Raw genomic sequence first — 23120 nt, forward strand, 5'->3', positions numbered from 1 at the left:
GGCAAAGGGAGGGTTTGTTGGAAACAATAGAAGAGGAGCCAAGAGGTTGAGCCATGCCTGGTAGAATTAAATAGATCCTTCATTGTACCACTGCAGAACAGGGGAAAAATTCAGAAGGTGAAGTTTTTCAGGGCATTAGGTTGTTAGCTTGCACTGGAAACCTATCCTCTCTCTCCCTTGAAACTTTTGGTAACTCTTTGAGTAGAGATTTTGGTGGTGGTGTGTTTGTTTGTTTTGTGTGTGTGTTTTTTATTTTTATTTTTTTTTGGAGGGGCCAGGAGGGGCAAGGACTTCAAAGGAGAGAGAAGAACAGTTACTATCTAAGCTATGTACTTAATATGAATGCTATTTCTTTTCTTCCCCCTTCTATTCAAGTTATAGAAGGAAAGGAATAGCAAAGCATCCTTTTACTAATCAACAAAGAATTCTTTTACTGTATTATCGGTCCAGGGCTTGCTGACGCATCAGATGGTTTTGGTGACTCACATTTATCATCCATATTTATTAATTACATAGGAAGGATGTGAAAGTTGTTAGAATCAAAATGAAGTCATTTGGGTCAAGGTGTGTGTTAAACCTTGACTGAACCTAACTGAGGGAGATGGTCGAGGGAGCACTTATACAAGTATGCCTGATAACAGAAACTATCACAAGAACTCTGCCATACCATAATCTTGCACAAAGACCAAAGCAACCTTACACAAAAAGTACTTCTACAAGGACATCTACCCAGAAATAGTCCAGCTTTGGACTGACACCACCCTTGTCACCTATCCTGATAGGAAAACATAATTGTTTCCAAACAACTTACAATAGCCCTCCTTTAAAAAAAAAAAGCAAAATAAAAACCCCTTGTTGGGCCAGCTGGTGGTGTGGTAGTTAAGGCAGCTGAATCTCACATGGTCAACTAGATGGTCCAAGTCCCAGACCTGGCAGCTTGGAAAACATACCAGGCATATGTGCATAAGTGCCCCAAATCATAAGGAGACTGGAGAAGAAGGGATTGTGGCATGGCCATCCCCCCTGAGGGGAATTTTCCATCTCTCTCTCTCTCTTTACCTCTGCTCTTTAGATACCTGAATAGAATACTCCTCTTCAGACTACATTGCTAAACAAAACAGAAGAGAGACTTTGGCATACATCAGTCCACAGCAAAAGAGAAACACACTTGCTCCTAGTTGAACAAATGTTCTCCTAAGAGGTATTCAAAAGTGAATACATTCTCTCAAAGGCTAGAAGTAGAAGAACCTCAGGTCTGAATAAACCAGGAAATATGTCTCCATAGAAAGAACACAGTAACTACCCTCCATCTCTTAAAAACAAAACAAAACAAAAAACAAACAAAAATCCAGGAATTTATCAAAACGTCAGATAATTTAGAACATTCATGGTGACAAAATTCTATGAGTTGGAACAGAAAAGAGACAATGAACTACAGGAAGTTAGGAAATCCTTTCATGATATGAAAGAAGAAATGGACACTCTAAGAATCAGATGGAACTATTAGAGATGAAGTCAGTCATATAGGAAATCAAAACTCTCTCAAAAGTATTAAAAGTAGATTAGATCATGCTGAAGATTGAATCTCTGACATAGAAGATAAAACCTCTGACATAGAAAAAAATACCAAAAAGATAGAGAAAATAACATGAGGATAATATTCTAGGAAGACTAGATTCATTAAACGTCCAAACATCCAAATAATTGGTATCCCAGAAGATGGATAAAATAAGAAGTGCATGGAAAATGTATTCCATGAAATCCTGGAAGAAAATTTCCCAAGTCTAGAGAGGCATTCAAACATCCAGACCCAAGAAATACAAAGGACCCCAAATAGAATCAACTCAAGAAAATCTTTCCCAAGACACATCTTAGCTAGAATGGCCAAGACCACAAAGACAAGATACTAAAACTGACAAGAGAGAAATGACAAGTGACTAACAAAGGTCATCCTATCAGGCTAACAATGGACCTCTCTAAAGAAACAATGCAAACAAGGAAAGAATGGGAAGACATATTGAAAGTGTTAAGAGAGAAACAATTTCAACCAAGATTACTATATCCTCCAAGATTATCCTTCATATGGGAAAAAAAGATTAAAATCTTCTCAGACAACAAAACCTGAAAGAATTTGCCAACACCAGACTAGCTCTTCAAGAAACCCTGAAGAGAGTACTGTTCCAGGAATACTAAAGAATAAACAGCCAGAAATAAAGAAATAAAAGACAACCAAGACAATGGCCAACTTAAATGTTGGGACTAGTCTGGAGATACTGATAATAACATCGAATGTGAATGGATAAAATTCTATCAAGAGACACAGACTGGCTGAATAGGTTAAAAAAATAGAAACCCTCTATCTGTGCCCTACAGGAAACCCACCTCATGGGTCAAGACATAAATAGACTAAAAGTGAAGGGTTGGGAAAAGGTTTTCCAAGCAAATGGGAAGCAAAAAAGAGCTGGAGTTGAGATACTAATTTCTGACAAAATAGGCTTTAAAACAAAAACTGTTTGAAGAGACAAAGGCACTATATTGTAGCAAAAGGGTCAATTGAGCAAAAAGATATAACATTTATAAATATCTATGCACCTAACACAGGAGCACCCAAATTCGTGGGTCTAAAAGGAGAGATAGACTGCAACATGCTAATTGTTGGACACCTCAACATCCCACTATTCTCTCTAGACAGATCATCTATACAAAAAATAGGTAAAGAGATAAAGGATCTAAGTGATACCATAAATCAAATGGAATTAACAGACATCTGTAGAACTTTCCTCCAAAAAACCACAAGATACAATTTTTTTCTCACCCCCACCTGGAACTTTTTTTGAAGATTGACCACATGATAGGGCACAAGGTTAGTCTCTACAGATTCAAAGGCATAGAAACTATATCCAGCATTTTCTCTGACTATGAGGGAATTAAACATGATTTTAATGTCAAGAGAAATCCTCAAAAATACTCAAATATATGGAAACTAAATAACCTACTCCTGAATGACTTCACAACTACTGAAGAAATAAAGACTGAAATAAAATGATTAATGAAAGCCAATGACAATGAGGACATGAGTTTTCATAATCTTTGGGACACTGCAAAAGCAGTCATAAGAGAGAATTCCTAGCAATTAATGCACATAAGAAGACGATGGAAAGAAGGCAAATGGATCACCTAACATCATGCTTCAGAGAATTGGAAAAGCAACAGCAAAAAAGTCCAAAACCCTCCAGGAGAAAGGAAATAATTTTTAAATTAAATGTTTTACATTAAAAAAAAAAAGACTTTATCCAGCATGATTTACACCTCAGTCCAGTCCAGTTGAGACTATTATACATATCCTCATCAACAGATAATAAACCTTATCTGTCTCCCACAATGTCTTACCTCTCCATTCCCCCCCACCCCCAGATTTCCTTTCTACACTCTTCCCCTCTCACACTCTCTTTCCACTTTGTCTCTAGTGTCCATTACCATTTTTAGTACTTTTATGTTCTGCAGTCTTTCGGTCTCTACCATAGAGTGTGGACAGTTGGTATATGTTAAGTGGGGACATACGATGTCTCTCTTTCATAGACTGGCTTGGTTCTCTCAGCAACATGTCTTCCATATTCGTCCACTTTCTATCAAATTCCAGGGCCTTGTTTTTTATGGCTGAAAAATGTTGTATAATGATTTAATGTACAAATAATAATAAAAAATTTAAAAAAAGAAAGTGGATGAATATGGAAGATTTACTGCTGAGTGAAGCAAGCCAGGCAGTGAAGGGGAGACATTATATGTCTCCACTTAATATATACTGAGTGTCCATACTCTATGACTGAAACTGAATGACTTAACGATATAGAAACACAGTAAATGGTTGTGATTACCAGATATAGGGTGGGACATTAAGGAGAAAAATAGAGAGGCATAGCATTAATGGGACAAAGAAATGGGGTTTTATCTGTTGAAGATAACTTTATAGTATCAACTTGACCGGGGAGAAATGTACACGTGTTGGAATATTCACTTCACAAGCTAAATAACGTGATTGAATGTATAAATGAACTTGAAATAAAATAAAAAATATATACATTAAAAAGAAAGAAGACAAGAAGTAAAACAAGACAAAAAAGTGGGGAAGGAGGAAGTGAACACTTATGTAGTACAGAGTTGCTATGGCGTGAGAAATAAAGGCACTCTGGTCATTGCGTGGAGTAAGGGCTTATGTAGCAAGTATGAGACCCTTACCATCCAATGCTTTTTAGCTAAAGAAAGATCTCACTGGGGTAACCTGGTCTCTCCTCCCTGTCTTCACTGAGTGTGTTAGAACCTATTCAGTCCTAGCTTAATTATTCAGCCACAATCACGTAGTTAAGTTTATTAAGTTTACTGTGTAAACCACATTCCAGACAACCTAACAGAAGAAGTAATTACCTTTAATGAAATAACAAGGCCAGCCCCATAGTACCATGATAAGTGCTATACAGAGGAAGCTGGATTCCACATGGCCAACTAGGGTTCAAGTCCCAACCCTGGTGCTTGAAAAACACATGGGGCATGTGCATGTGTGCCCAGGATACTGACAAGATGGAGAATTAGAGGAAAAATGATTGTGGGATGATCAGGCCCCATTGGGAGGTGTTCTCTATCTCTTTTTCTCTCTCATGTCTGGCATTCAACAACAACAACAAAAAAGGAAAACAGTATTTTCAAGGTTATTTCCTTATTTCATTCGGTTGACAAAATGTTCACATTTTCTAATATCTTAATCTTTGTTTATTCACTATCACTTCATATACATTACTTTAAAACCATTCTTCATTAGTTTTTAAGGTTTTTACCAGAGGATATGTGCTTGCCAGAGAGAGACAAAAAGAGGCAGTTAGAGGGAAAGTGAGAAATCTGCCTCCTGCCCCCACCCCCACCCCCACCCCCAGGAGGGATGGCTGCAGCACAGTCCCCTTCCCTCCATCTCCAGGGATTCTGGGCAGGCACACCCAGCATGAGTTTCAAGTTACTGTGTCCAGGACTTGAACCACGGTCAACCACGTGGGAGTCCAGCACCCTAATCACCACTCCACCTGCCGGCACCAGCATTCTTTATTTTAATTATCTGGCGTTAACAAATATTTGGTGGGTATCCATAATGTACTACATTAATCAATGCTATAGTTTCCTAATAGTATTGTTGACATCTTGGTATTGTTTTATTATGTTTTTGAAACTGGTACATTTCTGTTAAAATTTTTTCTGACCTTGGAGTTGGCAGGTGGTGTCGCGGGTAAGGTGTTAGAATCACATGGTTGACCATGGTTTGAGTCCTGGACCTGGCAGCTTGCTTTCTTGTTTTCCTTTTTCTCTCTCTCTAAGTCAAATAAAAATAATAATAATAATAATAATAATAAATGAATTTAAATGAATAAATAATTATTTTAAAAAACTTAAAAAAAAGAAACCTTTTCGGGATCTGAACTCATAGGACTTGTAATGATAGAACCTGTTCCTCTCTTCCTTCCTTCTCTCTTCCTCTCTCCTCTTCTTATTTGTCACTTTCATTAGGAAAAAAAAATGGGACCAGCAGGTGGTGTGGTTTTTAAGGTGCTGAACACTCCCACACGGTTGACCATGGTTCGAGTCCCAGACTTGGTGGCTTGCTTTCTCACTTTCTCTTTCTCTCTCTCACTCTGTGTGTGTGTGTGTGTGTGTGTGTGTGTGTGTGTGTGTGTGTGTCTGGTCAAATTAAAATAAATGAATAAATAAATAAAATTAAATAAATAATTATTTAAACAAGCAAACAAAAAAAACATAATGGGAAACCGTTCCTGTGGCAGTAAAAAGACTGGGAATGAGAGTGAGTTATTACTAGCCAGTAGAGGGCAATACCACAGCAGCACAGAGCTCAGCCGTGGCTTCTTCCTTCCTGGCGGAATTGGAGCAGTTTGGCTTCTTTTGACTGTGGAAAGCTGAGCAGTGCAGGAGTTACTATTGAAATGCCCATTTTTAGTGTTCAGAGTTGGGGCTTTAATGACTGTTCTTGTAGAGACAGGTATTCAGGCAAGAGTTGCCTCTAGAGATGAGTCAGAAACTCTACTGTCATTTCCACTGAATTTTAACCGAGACATTCCAAACCCTTTCCTCATCTGATGACTCTGCGGTGAGGGCCTGCTGACTCAGAACAATTCACAAATGACTGTAAGCCCGCTGCTGCTTCATTCCTGAGACTTTTTTTCGTTAGTCCTGAGACTCATGCTCTCTCCCCATAGTTCCAGACAAGGCTTATCTTGCTAGGAATGTTTAGAAGGATAAATAGACAGAACTTCTTAACTTTTTTGTGAGGGGGACAGGGCGTCACACATGATTGAGTTTGTATGGGAAGTATGCCCCTCTTCCTAAATACCTATGACTACAAACAAAATTTGCTTTTATAATTTTATGGGTTCATGGAATCCCCTGTGAGTCTGTGGGTCCCCAGGGTAAATTGCATTATGGGGGGCAGAAGGTGGCATGGTGGTTACACTTCTGGATTCCCACATGGCTGTCCACAGTTCGAGTGCCTGACCTGGTGGCTTGAAAATTACACCAGGCGCATGCGTGTGCATCCCCAAAATCCCAGGAGGAGAATAGAGGAGAAGGAATTGAGATGTGGCCATTCTCCCTGATGGAGGATTTCTCACTCTCCCTCTCTTTTCTTTTCTCTGTCTCTTGCTGATGAGTGCATGAGCCCTATGGCAAAGACATAAAAAAAGGCCTTTGCTGAAGTCCAAATAAACTGTTCAGGAGATGCAATAAATTTTGAAGTTTGGCACCATGCCCCAAGTAAATGCTGTGTTCGCACTTCGACTCAGCACTTCCTCTCCCTGCAGACTCGCTCCACCTGGCACCCTTAATTTTTTCTCCATATGACTCTTGTTCCAGTGAATCTCACCTTGTAACTGTGGAATCATCTTTGATTTCACTGTTTCCTTCAGTATTAAAGCTTTGGAGCACTCTCGTCTTCAACTTTTTCTTTTTGTTTTTATTGTCACCTTCTTTCTTCATTTTTGGCTTTTATTAGTCAAGCCTGGATTTGAAATCTAGTCGCCTACTTGGTAGTCCAGTCCATCCGTCTTACCTTTACCAGGTAATTAAAAAACCCAGAATTGGCTATCTCTTCTGCTCCTTGCCCCCTCTTATTGAAAAAATAAAATCCTGATTAAGAAGTTTTCCAGTCTGCTGGGAAAAATTCAGTACTGATGGTTAGGTTCACCCTTTTCCTTTTTCTCTTCCACCGTTTCCTTTACCTCACATTCCAGTGGAAATGGAATATGCGTCCTATTTTTTTTTTTTTTTTTTGCTTTTGCTCAGTTTCTTTGTCTAAACTCCTTCTATATTTTCTTGCCTTTGCTCAGTTTCTTTGTCTGAAATCTTTCTAGACTAGGGAGTCATACCTTTGTTTTTGTACAATGGGAACTCTTTGGCAGCCTGTGAAGCCTGTGGACACTTTGTCAGAATGTTCGTAATACATAAAATGGTATACACACAACTGCAAGATAAACCAATTATATTGAAATACAGTTATAAAAATATTTTAAAATCTGTGATTTTGTGTGTATTCTTTAGTAATACGTTAAGTTATAAGGCCTAGCATTGGTCTTGGTCATTATCATGGTAATTTATAGTCTACATTTGCAGTAGAAGGGAATGCTAAATTTCGGTTAGACATTAAGTGAAAATTCATAGATCCTAGATTGAGACCCTTTCATCAAGATTCTTAAACTAGAGAGTATCAGCTAGATGGTAAACACATTGGGTCATTGGGAAAGTCGTGACACATGTTTGCATAGAAAAACAGACAAATATGTCATGATTTTCCTAACAACTTAATAGAATTTGTTTCTTTTAAAAGAATATTTAGTATACTTTAATTTATTATTATTTTTTAAAAATTTGACCAGAGAGTGAGAGAGGGGGAAAATGAGAAAGCAATTTAGCAGCTGGGACTTGAATCACAGTCAGACATGTAGGAGTCCAGTGTTCTAACCACCACTCTACCTACCTGTCCCTGGAATATGTTTTTCAGGGCACTGGGGCCAGGACCCAAACCAGAGTTTACCATGTGGTACCTGGTTTCTCTTAACCACTAGGCTTGGGGGCTTACCCTATAGACTTCAGCAAAGGCTCTTCCCCAATAAAGATTTAAGACTCACTTCTAATTTAGTAGGCCTAGAATATACCCTAGAATGTGCATTTCCAACAAGTTCTGAAGTGTTGTTGATCCTGCAGGCCCAGAGAGTACACTCTGAAAACATTTGATCCAGGGAACCAGCAGTTAGCGTAATGGCTATGTCGCTGGACTCCCACGTAGTCAACTGTGGTTCGCGTCCCAGACCCAGTGGCTTAAAACTCACGCCAGGCGCGTGTGCATACGTGCCCAAGATCCCGAGAGGAGAATGGAGGAGAAGGGATTGCGGCGTGGCCATCCCCCCGGGGGGTGATTTCTCGCTTTCTGTCTCTATGTCTCTCTCTGTCTGTCTGGCGAGCGCACGCGCCCTACAGTGAAAATCTCTCCAAAAAAACCAAAACAAACAAAAAAACCATATGATCCATTAATAGAATAATCACCTCATACCTTCCTTCTTTCTCTTTCTCTTTCTTTCTTTCTTTCTTTCTTTTTAAAATTATTTTTCCTTATGCAAGAGATAGGCATTCTTGATAGGATCTTGTTTGTGCTGCAGTCCCCTTTCTCTAGCTCTCAAGCTAGCCTGGTATGTGTTTCAGATTGATTCAGGATCCAAACCTACAGTCAGCCATGTGGCTTCCAGCACTCCCGATCAGTATACTCCTGCTTGCGTCACCAAGGCTGGGCTACCTGGAGCCATCTTTACCTACCAAAGTCATATGTTTCCCTGAAAAAACAGAAAAAGGCCACTTTCTGTATTAAGTTTTCCCTTACCATCCTTATTGGAAGAAATGTCTTCTCTTTCATGGGCTCCTGCTCCAGTTGTTCATACCTCTGGCATTTAACTTTCTGCTTTGTATTAAGGTCACTGGGATAAAACATACTTGGCCCCCACTTTAGGTTCCAGCCTTCTAAACTATTTGTGCTACTGAAAATGCTGTAGTATTTCATATCTCCATGAAAGAATAAATGTCTTCTTTCATTAGACTGTGAGCTCTTCTAGAATATACAACATGTCTTACAAAGTAAGACCCATAGCTTAGTGGTTAAGGGAAGCCAGATGCTACATGGTAGACCATGGTTTGAGTCCCAGCTCCAGTAGCTTAAAAAACTAACAGAATGAAGAAATGGAGCAGGGTTTGTGGCATGACTTGACCTGCTGTGGGTGTGTCCTCTCTCTCTCTCTCTGCCTCTCAGTGCCCTCTGGAAATTAAACATTTTTTAAAAGTAAATAAAACATGTCTACTAATGTGCAAAAGAGAGGAGGGCCAAAGAGTGGAAAAGAGGGAAATTTCAAAAGAGAATGCTATATAGGTCATAGCCCTGATGGTGGGTCTAGATTTTATGCAAATCCTTCAGTGTAGTACTCTCAAGTAATTGTTAAAGACAGGATGAACCCATGGGGGCCTTAGCCCAGTATGGTTTAGTTATACCCAATCCAACGTCCTAAACAATGTGTATCAGTAATTTGAAATCTATTTGGAAGGAAACACAGAATTGGAAAGTGTTGGAGTTTCAGGATTCTGATTTCATCACTATTTAATTCATTCAAATTTCCCTTCCCTTCTTTTTACTCCCTCTTTCTTTCTTCTTCCTCTATTTCATTCATTCTTTATTTTATTTATTTATTTATTTATTTTTGGAGAGCTTTTTGCTACAGGGCACATGTGCTCACCAGAAAGACAGAGACAGAGAGAGAGAAAGTGAGAACTCACCGTCTCCCCCCCACCCCCCGCTCCAGGGAGGATGGCCATGCCACAAGCCCTTCTCCTCCGTTCTCCTCTTGGGATCTTGGGCACACACACACACATGCTTGGCGTGAGTTTAAGGCACCGGGTCCAAGACTTGAACCGTGGTTGACTACATGGGATTACAGCAACATACTCATTACGCCAGTCGCTGGTCCCCACCCTCTCTGTTTCTCTACTCTTCCTTTCCCTTTTTTAATTCAACTAGTAGGATAATGACTAGGTTGGAGGCTGAGCTACAGGGGTTTGTAAATTTATTTCCAAATTGAAAATTCTGCAGTTCTATAAAACAGACCCACAGTAGGGCATTCTCCCTGACCATGTAGAAATATTGTTTAGTAGTATTATTGGTTCCTGTGATTTGAATCTTGTTTATTTGGCAGACAACATACCTTGGTAAAGAGAAATTACACTGAGGATTCAGTTCAGGTCTTCTATCTCTACCTTGCTGTGTGTTTATGAATTACGGAGTCTTAAGTCGCTCTGTCAAGTTCAGACAAAATAGAAATTATGAACAGTGATGATAATAAACACTTGCGTGGAGTACTTTTAATTTATAACTGGCTTTGAAAAGACCAAATGCATCTGCTAGTATTCCACCTGCCTGTGTGGAATCCCTTATCTTGGGTCAAAGAATTTCCCCTGAATGGTAAACTCTGTTCTAACTGTGTACAAAGACTTACGTCAGTAGCTACTGATTTTTTTCCCCATGAGACATAGTCTTAAACTTTTTACTTATTTTTTCATTGGTTACATCTGCTTTCTTGTTGCTAGATGTGCATCAGTTTCTATTCTCACTTGTGCATTTAAAATGAATTTATCCTAAGCCAGCCAGTGGCATGGTGGTTGAAGTGACTGGATCCCATATGGCTTATTATGCAATTTGAGTGGTTGACCTAATGCATTGAAAAACATGTCAGGTGTGTGTGTGTGTGTGTGTGTGTGTGCGCGTATGGGCATGCCCAAAGTCTATAAAGGAGGGAGAAATGGAGGAGAAGGGATTGTCATGTGGCCATTCCTCCTGGGGAATAAACAAGATTCAAAGCACATGATTTTTCCCCTATCTCTCTGGTGAGTACAGCGACATAGCCATTACGCCATAGCCATTTTAATGACCTGTAATTAAAGAAAAAAAAAAGAAATAAAAAAAAGAAAAAAAGAAATTTTTCCTTCTACCATAGCTAGATAAGAAACTACTATTGCTAAATCTTTTCCTATTAGGAAGAAATTGAATTTTCACAATGGATCTATGAACAAAACCCTGCTTCTCATAGTGGCACCTGCAGGCAATTCAGAAGGTACTTTGAACACTAATTCCCTAAGGCAGTTGACTGACAGTGGTAGCTAATATTTCTCATCAGCTTGTCTGGATGCAAATGTTCAGGTGAAGATTGTCCCATGGACATACCTCTCTCTTCTGTCTCTCTGCATATTCTAGGTGGACTTCCAGCTCTTTGTGTCTGGCTAGATCATAGGGGTTGAGCACTGGCTCCTATATCCTCATTTGCCTTTTTGCTGAGCATATAAATGGTGCTCAAGAATTTTTTGTTGAATTGAAATCCTTTTTATTTTAATCTGAAACTGAACCAAATTCCCACTATTATGATCTCCAACCAAAAGCAAAATAATTGTTTTCCATGTATTGATTTAAACTAAAATCATGCTTAACCAATTAAGGAACAGAGTCTGATTTAGTACATGGTTTAATCATCTAAAGATTTGGTTTTGTGTGTGTGTTATTTTTTCATGAGAGACAGAGAGAATGAGAACTAGGACTCTTAACAGGGTCTCAATGCTGCGATCCACCCCTAGCCAGCATGGGCCATTCCCCAGCCTCATCTCATGCATCATTTCCTGGATTTCTTCAGGACCCTAGAACTGACTTAGTACATGTTTTAATAGTCTAAGGATTTGTGTGTGTGTGTGTGTATGTGTGTTTGTGTGTGTGTGTGTTTGTGCTTTATTATTGTTTCATGAACAAAAGAGACTGAGAGAGAGACCAAGAGAGAAGGGAGAGAGAAAGAACCAGCACCCCTCATAGAGTCTCAATGCTGCAATCCACCCCCAGTCAGCCTGGATCATGGGCACATCCCCAGCCTTATCTCATGCATCCTGTCCTACTTCTCTTTGGGTCCCTGGAACAGCCCATGCTATTCCTGTGTCTTGCTTTCTCTCACCTTCCACCTTATGCATCCTCAGCTCTCATCTCAATCACCACTTCCTTGGGAAGATCTGAAGGTAAACTCCATACTTGTCTGTTCACTTATCTGTACTGAGCATTTAGAAAAGTGTTATGTAGTAGGTGCTCTGTAGTATTTATTTTTGCTTTGTTTTGTTTTCATGTGTGTGTGGGTGTGTGTGTGTGTGTGTGTGTGTGAGAGAGAGAGAGAGAGAGAGAGAGAGAGATAAACACCCTTGACAGAGTCTCATCACACCATGATCCCCATCTCCTCTCCTCAGGATTTCAGGATTCTGGGAGTCCAAGTATGAGCCTAGAATGTTTTTATGCTGACCAGGGGATCCAAACCTGTGGTCAGCCATATGGCTTCCAGCCTTGCTGGACACTACGTTATCACTGTGTCTCAGTGACTAGGGCTGAAATATTTGTTGAGTTAATAAAGGTATCTTGTGACTAGACAGTGACACAGCCGTAAAATGTGATACTCTGTGAGGCTAATTTACATGGAAGGGTTCAAGGTTCACTTCTGGAGAACTCTTTGAGTACACTGGGTATGCCCTTGAACTGGGGCTGGCAGAGGCTGGGGGTGAATCCCAATGTCAACACTCTATTGGAGTGCCTGTCTCTCTGTGCGTGTGTCTTTCTTTCACTCATGGAATGAATAAAGAAATAAGCTTTAAAAATAATAAAGGTGTCTTGAGAAACTTTTTTCACTGATCTATAATGTTCAGGTGTATATACTCTGTAAACCCAGTTTCACAGCAAATACTTCTCCTTTCCCAACTTTAAAAAAAAAGAATGATTTTATTTAACTTTATTTATTGATTTATTTTAACTTGACCAGAAAGAGAAAGAGAGAGAGAGAGAGAGAGAGAGAGAGAGAGAGAGAGAGAAAGTGAGATAGCAAGTCTCCAGGTTCAGGACTTGAACTGTGGTCAGCAATGTGAGAGTCCAGGGTCTTTAATCACCATGCCACCTCCTGGCCCTTCCTTTTCCCAACTTTCCACCTTCTCATTAAATTGTACTTTCAAGCCTGCTGCTTTAGAAACTCAAGTGCTGCCCACTGGTAGGTTCTCAGTACATCTTTATGAGATCCCAGAGCTGGAAAATTTCAGGGAAGTTTCCTGAAGGTATGCACCTAGCCAAAGTGTGGTCCATCCAACTAGAGAGAGAGTCCCTGCTTCCAAGAGCACACTCGGGTAGTTTATGAATACACGAGCAGTTTGTTCAGGGCAAGTACCAAGCAAGATCAGCTGGAATTAGCTCTACAGTTTTAAAAAGCTTTACAGCTTCCTGAAAGGACTTTTTTTTTTTTTTTAACATTAATACTTGTTTCTGTGCATATATGAGAGCATGTCCACATTCATGAGCCTTTCCAAAAACCTCAAAAAAAAAAAAAAAAGGGAATGCCATGCATGTCAGTCAATAGAGACATTAATGTCCCCACTTCATCATTCAGTACTTTTCCTTGTTTTTCCCAATCATTATTATTATTATTCCAATTATTTTTTAAACAGTCAATTGCTGTTTCTCATTTTGCTTGTAAAAATACTTTGCCCATCATGAAATACTTCTCAGACCAATCCAGTTGAGAATACTATACATGTCATCATCAACAGGTAATAAGCCGTATCTGTTTCCTACTAACGTCCTGCCTCTCTATTTGTTCTCTTGCCATCTTTCTCTATCCTCTTCTCTTCACCCCCCCATTCCGCACTGTCTTATTCTTGTTAAGTACTTTCACTGCTTTTATGTCCTCCAATATTTCACTCTCTACCATAGTCACTCCCTATCTTCAGAGTTTCCTTACAGTGCAGCTTGTCAGTGGCCTCACCAACAATCATCATCTGGCTTTAGATGTGGCTAGTGTGCCTTGTTGCTGTAACTGAGGGTATGTCAGAATTAAAGTGTAAGGAATGGTGAAGGGTGTGGCTATCACACATTACCACACTTCTGGGAAATTAGAAAACAAATGGTCTTGAATTTAGTGGTGACATGAAGGAGTACTGTTATTGCACACATCTTGAAATCATTTTATTCCAAAAACCATTTGGCTTTAGAGAAACACATTGGGAAACTGAAACGCATTGAAAAGCTAGAAATAGGTCAAAGTGATTGCAGAACAGCCTTTCAGCATTGTTGTGCGGCTCCAAATGTCTTCCCTTGGTCACCCAATCAGAGAGCTTGTCTTTAAACTAATGATATTCAGTTGGTTACTATGGCAATGATGGAGTATTAGTTGTCATGGTGATGAAATGGAAATTTGGGGGACCAATTTCTTTAGAGGTAGTAGATTCATTAAACCCGCTTTCTTTCTTTCCGTAAAACTTGACCATATTTTATAATACTTTTAAAGGGGGTCCATTTTCATGCTCTGCGTACATTTCAGGATTTATATTCTTATTCTTGGATCTCATGGCTTAAGTCTTTCCAACTCTATGCTATGAGTAGACACGCCCTGCACCCTACACGGTGTTTTATGGCATGTATTAAAGAATGAAACTGCAGAAGCTAGGGTTCTTTTTATCCCCACAGAGTGTTTGTTCTAAACTCTGTTGGATTCCTCTAAAGTTATTCTGGTATAAAATAGTACAAGACAGAATAAATATAATGGACTGTAAATAATAAAGGAGAATTTTTACCAGTGCAATGCAATCACCTATTCCTTACTGATATGTTTATTAGAATCACAATTTGAGGCAGCTCCTTTAAAAATTGTTTTTAATTGCCAGAATTTACATGCATTTGCCAGAGAAAGAGAGAGAGACACATACAGAGAGAGAGAAAGCACCCCTCCCAGTAGGTTATGGTGCTGCCACAATCCCTTCTCCTCCACTTCACTGTCCTGTTGGGCTTTTTGAGTATATGTGCATGTGCCCTGAGTAGTTTTCAAGCTGGCATGGCCACAGACAACCATGTGGGATCCGGCTCCCAATGCATACTGTCTAACTGCTCAGCTGCACGGCTGGAACAAGGCAAATTTTTTGTAAAACAGTAGAAATCTGCCTCTTCTTCCCTCCCAGTGCTGATGGAGATTTCATTTCTCTTTGCAAAGATTCTGCTGTAGGGGATCATCAATAGAAAATATATGTTGTTCACATGTTACACCAACTTAATTGGCCGTTTTCTTGACTGGTCCCCCAAAGTTAATTTAGCTGCTCATTTTTGGGTTCAGGAAAAGAAAGAGTGGTACTATGAGCCGTTTGGCTTAGTTTGGGACTCATTAGAGAATGCAGAGAAAATATTTTGGAAGAAATCTGAATTCATGGACTTCTCAGTTCTTCCGAGATTACTTTTGGTATATGAATAAGAACTCCATGGAACAGGCTTTTTGGTGTAATTTTATAATAAGAGTTTGCTACCATAAAATTTTTACACGATATTTATGACAGTAATTTTTTTTTGAAGTTAAAACATTTTTACTTCAGGAATTTTAAATGTGATTCCTCCATAGCCCATCAAGGTCACCACTTTAGTCCCTCCAAAGCTTCAGTCAAGATTTTATCTTCCTAAAAGAACTGGTGCTTAATCCACAGTTCTCCTTTCAGCCCTAACACAATCCTTTCATTTGAGGCTCCTTTATCTCCATCTGAATTATGGACTACCTAGGATCTTTGGGATCTGATTTCTTCAAGTAGTTTACTTTAGAGTCATTTTTAGCTCAGGTGGATCTGCCTGGTTTTCAAATTCTGACACCCTCTGTAAACATGAATGAGTTCGTATCACATTTATTCCTAAGCTATTACACAAGAATAATACAGGATCTGGGACCAGCAGGTGGTGTGGTGGTTAAGAGCGCTGAACCTGGCATCTCGCTTTCTCACTTGCTCCCTTTCTTTTACTCTGTTCATCTCTGGTCAAATTAAAATAAATAAATAAATAAAGTTCAATAAAATAATTATTTTAAAAAAAGAGAATAACAGGATCCATGGGATATGACAATATCTAAAAAAATTATTATGAGATCTTTTATATTTCTGATCACACTGTATTATATTGGGTCAACAGAAAAGTCATGACATATTTTTCAGTGTAAAAATGCATCATGACTTTTCTGACGACCCAGTAGACTATAATAGTTCCTTCTCACAGACCTGACCAATAGTCCATTGAGGAAAGCAAACTACAGTGTTACTCTATGAGGTGTTTCTAATGATGTGCAGCTACAGGAAAAGCCCCATCAGAATAGACCTCACTGACAGTGATTCTTTTTTAAAATAAAAAACTGTATTTATTTATGAGCATTCAGAGTGTCAACAAAACAACAAAACGCTGCAACTGTTTTTCTTTTTCTTTGCAATTACAGAATAGTATTCAGTTAATAGGATAATTATTTCACGTAAGCTTCAATGGAGAAAAGCGAAGATGAAAAAACTACCATCCTGTATATAACGATTTTGTGCTGTGCACCAGCAAGAAATTGTTTTGAATTTCCATGCCCATTTACAACCCCCACACTGGACCAGGCAAGAGAAGTGGCTATTGAAAATACCACAGGACTGGGCTTTTTATAGACACTTTGGTAATGTATTCACTGTTCAAAAAAAAGACACTGTACAGTTTGAAAACAAATCTTACTGAGTCTTACGTTTCAAGTTTTTTTTCTTTAAAAGTAAGTTGCATTTAGAGGGGATTAAATGCTTTATAGACAAGGATAAAAAACTTTGCCAGAACCAACTTATTCATCATCATTGTCTTCTTCATTTTTGCCTCCTTGTCTTTCTCTTCTTCCTTCTATTTTCTGCTCTTTTCAGCTTTGACAACTCCATTTCTCATCAGGCTTTTCCTTTAGCTCAAAATGCAGCCATATCCTTTTTTGTATTTTTCCTTCAGCTTAGCAGCCTTTTTTTCACAGGCTGCTGTCATCTGCAAGTGCTATCCTACATCTCTCCCAAGAGAAAGAGAGAGAGAGAGAGAGAGAGAGAGAGAGAGAGAGAGAGAAAGTGAGATAGCAAGTCTCCAGGTTCAGGACTTGAACTGTGGTCAGCAATGTGAGAGTCCAGGGTCTTTAATCACCATGCCACCTCCTGGCCCTTCCTTTTCCCAACTTTCCACCTTCTCATTAAATTGTACTTTCAAGCCTGCTGCTTTAGAAACTCAAGTGCTGCCCACTGGTAGGTTCTCAGTACATCTTTATGAGATCCCAGAGCTGGAAAATTTCAGGGAAGTTTCCTGAAGGTATGCACCTAGCCAAAGTGTGGTCCATCCAACTAGAGAGAGAGTCCCTGCTTCCAAGAGCACACTCGGGTAGTTTATGAATACACGAGCAGTTTGTTCAGGGCAAGTACCAAGCAAGATCAGCTGGAATTAGCTCTACAGTTTTAAAAAGCTTTACAGCTTCCTGAAAGGACTTTTTTTTTTTTTTTAACATTAATACTTGTTTCTGTGCATATATGAGAGCATGTCCACATTCATGAGCCTTTCCCCCTCCTCTGATATTTTACAGGATTGTCACTCCTTATCTTTTTCTTTTTTTTAGTTTTGTCTTGCATCCTTTTTATTAATTTTATTCATTAAAATTTTTTATTATCATCATAATCTTGTTTATATTACATTGGCTTGCATATAACTTTATAGTGTATTACAATGCTTTTTCAAAAGGGAATGCCGGGGACCAGCAGTTAGCGTAATGGCTATGTCGCTAGACTCCCACGTAGTCGACCGTGGTTTACGTCCCAGACCCCGTGACTTAAAACTCACGCTGGGCGCGTGTGCATGCGTGCCCAAGATCCCGAGAGGAGAATGGAGGAGAAGGGATTGTGGCGTGACCATCCTCCGTGGGGGGTGATTTCTCGTTTCCTGTCTCTATGTCTCTGTCTGTCTGGTGAGCGCACACGCCCTATAGCAAAACAAAACAAAACAAAACAAAAAACTCTCAAAAAAAAAAAAAAGGGAATGCCATGCATGTCAGTCAATAGAGACATTAATGTCCCCACTTCATCATTCAGTACTTTTCCTTGTTTTTCCCAATCATTATTATTATTATTCCAATTATTTTTTAAACAGTCAATTGCTGTTTCTCATTTTGCTTGTAAAAATACTTTGCCCATCATGAAATACTTCTCAGACCAATCCAGTTGAGAATACTATACATGTCATCATCAACAGGTAATAAGCCGTATCTGTTTCCTACTAACGTCCTGCCTCTCTATTTGTTCTCTTGCCATCTTTCTCTATCCTCTTCTCTTCACCCCCCCATTCCGCACTGTCTTATTCTTGTTAAGTACTTTCACTGCTTTTATGTCCTCCAATATTTCACTCTCTACCATAGTCACTCCCTATCTTCAGAGTTTCCTTACAGTGCAGCTTGTCAGTGGCCTCACCAACAATCATCATCTGGCTTTAGATGTGGCTAGTGTGCCTTGTTGCTGTAACTGAGGGTATGTCAGAATTAAAGTGTAAGGAATGGTGAAGGGTGTGGCTATCACACATTACCACACTTCTGGGAAATTAGAAAACAAATGGTCTTGAATTTAGTGGTGACATGAAGGAGTACTGTTATTGCACACATCTTGAAATCATTTTATTCCAAAAACCATTTGGCTTTAGAGAAACACATTGGGAAACTGAAACGCATTGAAAAGCTAGAAATAGGTCAAAGTGATTGCAGAACAGCCTTTCAGCATTGTTGTGCGGCTCCAAATGTCTTCCCTTGGTCACCCAATCAGAGAGCTTGTCTTTAAACTAATGATATTCAGTTGGTTACTATGGCAATGATGGAGTATTAGTTGTCATGGTGATGAAATGGAAATTTGGGGGACCAATTTCTTTAGAGGTAGTAGATTCATTAAACCCGCTTTCTTTCTTTCCGTAAAACTTGACCATATTTTATAATACTTTTAAAGGGGGTCCATTTTCATGCTCTGCGTACATTTCAGGATTTATATTCTTATTCTTGGATCTCATGGCTTAAGTCTTTCCAACTCTATGCTATGAGTAGACACGCCCTGCACCCTACACGGTGTTTTATGGCATGTATTAAAGAATGAAACTGCAGAAGCTAGGGTTCTTTTTATCCCCACAGAGTGTTTGTTCTAAACTCTGTTGGATTCCTCTAAAGTTATTCTGGTATAAAATAGTACAAGACAGAATAAATATAATGGACTGTAAATAATAAAGGAGAATTTTTACCAGTGCAATGCAATCACCTATTCCTTACTGATATGTTTATTAGAATCACAATTTGAGGCAGCTCCTTTAAAAATTGTTTTTAATTGCCAGAATTTACATGCATTTGCCAGAGAAAGAGAGAGAGACACATACAGAGAGAGAGAAAGCACCCCTCCCAGTAGGTTATGGTGCTGCCACAATCCCTTCTCCTCCACTTCACTGTCCTGTTGGGCTTTTTGAGTATATGTGCATGTGCCCTGAGTAGTTTTCAAGCTGGCATGGCCACAGACAACCATGTGGGATCCGGCTCCCAATGCATACTGTCTAACTGCTCAGCTGCACGGCTGGAACAAGGCAAATTTTTTGTAAAACAGTAGAAATCTGCCTCTTCTTCCCTCCCAGTGCTGATGGAGATTTCATTTCTCTTTGCAAAGATTCTGCTGTAGGGGATCATCAATAGAAAATATATGTTGTTCACATGTTACACCAACTTAATTGGCCGTTTTCTTGACTGGTCCCCCAAAGTTAATTTAGCTGCTCATTTTTGGGTTCAGGAAAAGAAAGAGTGGTACTATGAGCCGTTTGGCTTAGTTTGGGACTCATTAGAGAATGCAGAGAAAATATTTTGGAAGAAATCTGAATTCATGGACTTCTCAGTTCTTCCGAGATTACTTTTGGTATATGAATAAGAACTCCATGGAACAGGCTTTTTGGTGTAATTTTATAATAAGAGTTTGCTACCATAAAATTTTTACACGATATTTATGACAGTAATTTTTTTTTGAAGTTAAAACATTTTTACTTCAGGAATTTTAAATGTGATTCCTCCATAGCCCATCAAGGTCACCACTTTAGTCCCTCCAAAGCTTCAGTCAAGATTTTATCTTCCTAAAAGAACTGGTGCTTAATCCACAGTTCTCCTTTCAGCCCTAACACAATCCTTTCATTTGAGGCTCCTTTATCTCCATCTGAATTATGGACTACCTAGGATCTTTGGGATCTGATTTCTTCAAGTAGTTTACTTTAGAGTCATTTTTAGCTCAGGTGGATCTGCCTGGTTTTCAAATTCTGACACCCTCTGTAAACATGAATGAGTTCGTATCACATTTATTCCTAAGCTATTACACAAGAATAATACAGGATCTGGGACCAGCAGGTGGTGTGGTGGTTAAGAGCGCTGAACCTGGCATCTCGCTTTCTCACTTGCTCCCTTTCTTTTACTCTGTTCATCTCTGGTCAAATTAAAATAAATAAATAAATAAAGTTCAATAAAATAATTATTTTAAAAAAAGAGAATAACAGGATCCATGGGATATGACAATATCTAAAAAAATTATTATGAGATCTTTTATATTTCTGATCACACTGTATTATATTGGGTCAACAGAAAAGTCATGACATATTTTTCAGTGTAAAAATGCATCATGACTTTTCTGACGACCCAGTAGACTATAATAGTTCCTTCTCACAGACCTGACCAATAGTCCATTGAGGAAAGCAAACTACAGTGTTACTCTATGAGGTGTTTCTAATGATGTGCAGCTACAGGAAAAGCCCCATCAGAATAGACCTCACTGACAGTGATTCTTTTTTAAAATAAAAAACTGTATTTATTTATGAGCATTCAGAGTGTCAACAAAACAACAAAACGCTGCAACTGTTTTTCTTTTTCTTTGCAATTACAGAATAGTATTCAGTTAATAGGATAATTATTTCACGTAAGCTTCAATGGAGAAAAGCGAAGATGAAAAAACTACCATCCTGTATATAACGATTTTGTGCTGTGCACCAGCAAGAAATTGTTTTGAATTTCCATGCCCATTTACAACCCCCACACTGGACCAGGCAAGAGAAGTGGCTATTGAAAATACCACAGGACTGGGCTTTTTATAGACACTTTGGTAATGTATTCACTGTTCAAAAAAAAGACACTGTACAGTTTGAAAACAAATCTTACTGAGTCTTACGTTTCAAGTTTTTTTTCTTTAAAAGTAAGTTGCATTTAGAGGGGATTAAATGCTTTATAGACAAGGATAAAAAACTTTGCCAGAACCAACTTATTCATCATCATTGTCTTCTTCATTTTTGCCTCCTTGTCTTTCTCTTCTTCCTTCTATTTTCTGCTCTTTTCAGCTTTGACAACTCCATTTCTCATCAGGCTTTTCCTTTAGCTCAAAATGCAGCCATATCCTTTTTTGTATTTTTCCTTCAGCTTAGCAGCCTTTTTTTCACAGGCTGCTGTCATCTGCAAGTGCTATCCTACATCTCTCCCAGTTTCTTTTTTATTTTTTTTTTGGAGAGATTTTCACTGTAGGGCGCGTGCGCTTGCCAGACAGAGAAAGACATAGAGACAGAAAGCGAGAAATCACCCCCCAGGGGGGATGGTCACACCGCAATCCCTTCTCCTCCATTCTCCTCTCGGGATCTTGGGCACACACGCACACGTGCCCGGCGTGAGTTTTAAGCCACCGGGTCCGGGACACGAACTGCGGTTGACTACGTGGGAGTCCAGCGACATAGCCATTATGCTAACTGCTGGTTCCCAACTCCCAGTTTCTTTTTGCAAAATCAACAACTGACCGGCCAGATGCTCTCCTTTGATTTGGGTGATACTCAGAATGGAACAAGAAAAAAGTCAAGGGAGGCCTCTTGGGTGCATAGGGATCCTTGAACTTCCGTTTGTTTGTTTCTCCTCCAAGGGGAAATAGGTTTTCTTTTCTCTTATTTCTTATTGAGTCTTGTCTGCTTTGGTCATGTCTTCACATTTTCCTTTCTCTCTAGCAGACATGATCTTCCATGTCCCTGAGCACTTCTTAGGACACTGAGAAGTTATTAAAGCATTTGGTGCTTCTTCAAATACTCCTTTTGGCAGGTTTGCACAAAGATTGTGTATGATGACAGTTCGCGATTCAGCTTTTTAGAATCTCCTTTGTCCATATTTAGTCATATTTCATCAGCAAGGCTCCGACTCACCCAACGCCCATCCGGCTCTCATTTGCCCCAGCACTGTACTGCCTATGGCAGAGATTCTCATACTCTGTTGTGCAGGAAAATCTTCTAGAGAGTGTGTAAAACACAGGTTCTGGACCCCATTCTGGACTTATTCCAGGTTTCTCAGAAGGAGCCTAGGAATTTGCATTTTACACAGATATCGCAAGAGATTTCAAGGCAGTCTGCGGTCCAAATGATGATTAACTAATTGCAATGGGGAGAAAAAGAAAAGGGTTCTCTCAGGGGAGGAGTGATAGGATCTTTAAAGAGGTGATTTAGGGGCCAGCCAGGTGTCCAGGGGTCCAGGTGCCTTGGTGGTTAAGGCAGCTGGATCTCACATAGCCTACTGTGAGGTTAGAATCAAAAAGGTTAGAGTTGAAAAATACGCTGGGTGAATGTGCATGGATGCCCTCTGTTTATCTTTCTCTCTTTGGTCAGAGCATGTACCCTATAAAACAATTAAAAAATAAAAAAGGGAAGGCAGCTAGTGGCATCATGGGTGGGGTCCTGGACTCATGCATGAACGACCACAGTTGAGTCTCAGACCTGGCAGCTTGCTTTCTCATTTTCCCTCTCTTTCTCTCTGTCTCTCTCTCTGGTGAGCACTTGTGCCCTGTACCAAATTAAAAATAATAATGATAAATAAAATTAAATGACTAGGGTCAGCAGGTAGCATAGTGGTTAAGATATTGAATTCCCATATAGTTGACTGTGGTTTGAGTCTTGGACCCGGCCGCTTGAAACTCATGTTGGGCACATATGCATCCTTACCCAAAATCCTGAGAGAAGAATAAAAGAGAGTGGACTGTAGTGTGGCCACACACACACCCCCAGGGGCTGATTTCTCACTTTTTCTCTGTCTCTTTCTGTGTCTCCAGAAAAAAAAAAAAAACTCTCTCAAAAAAATTACATGAATAATTCTTAAAAAGAATAAAAATAAAAAAGA

The 23120-nt window shown here is 39.3% G+C and overlaps 2 non-coding genes across 2 annotated transcripts; both read right to left on the reverse strand.

Moving 5' to 3' along the window:
* Nucleotides 1-16141: 16141 nt before the first annotated feature.
* LOC114008817 (small nucleolar RNA SNORA18) lies at nt 16142-16270 on the reverse strand. The gene has a single exon (XR_003550317.1). It is a non-coding gene; the product is annotated as a small nucleolar RNA SNORA18 (small nucleolar RNA).
* Nucleotides 16271-20630: 4360 nt separating this feature from the next.
* LOC114008818 (small nucleolar RNA SNORA18) lies at nt 20631-20759 on the reverse strand. Its single transcript, XR_003550318.1, has one exon. It is a non-coding gene; the product is annotated as a small nucleolar RNA SNORA18 (small nucleolar RNA).
* Between the last annotated feature and the right edge of the window lie 2361 nt (nt 20760-23120).

This window comes from Tupaia chinensis, unplaced genomic scaffold (genome assembly GCF_000334495.1).
Source record: "Tupaia chinensis unplaced genomic scaffold, TupChi_1.0 Scaffold000395_1, whole genome shotgun sequence".
Taxonomy (NCBI): domain Eukaryota; kingdom Metazoa; phylum Chordata; class Mammalia; order Scandentia; family Tupaiidae; genus Tupaia; species Tupaia belangeri.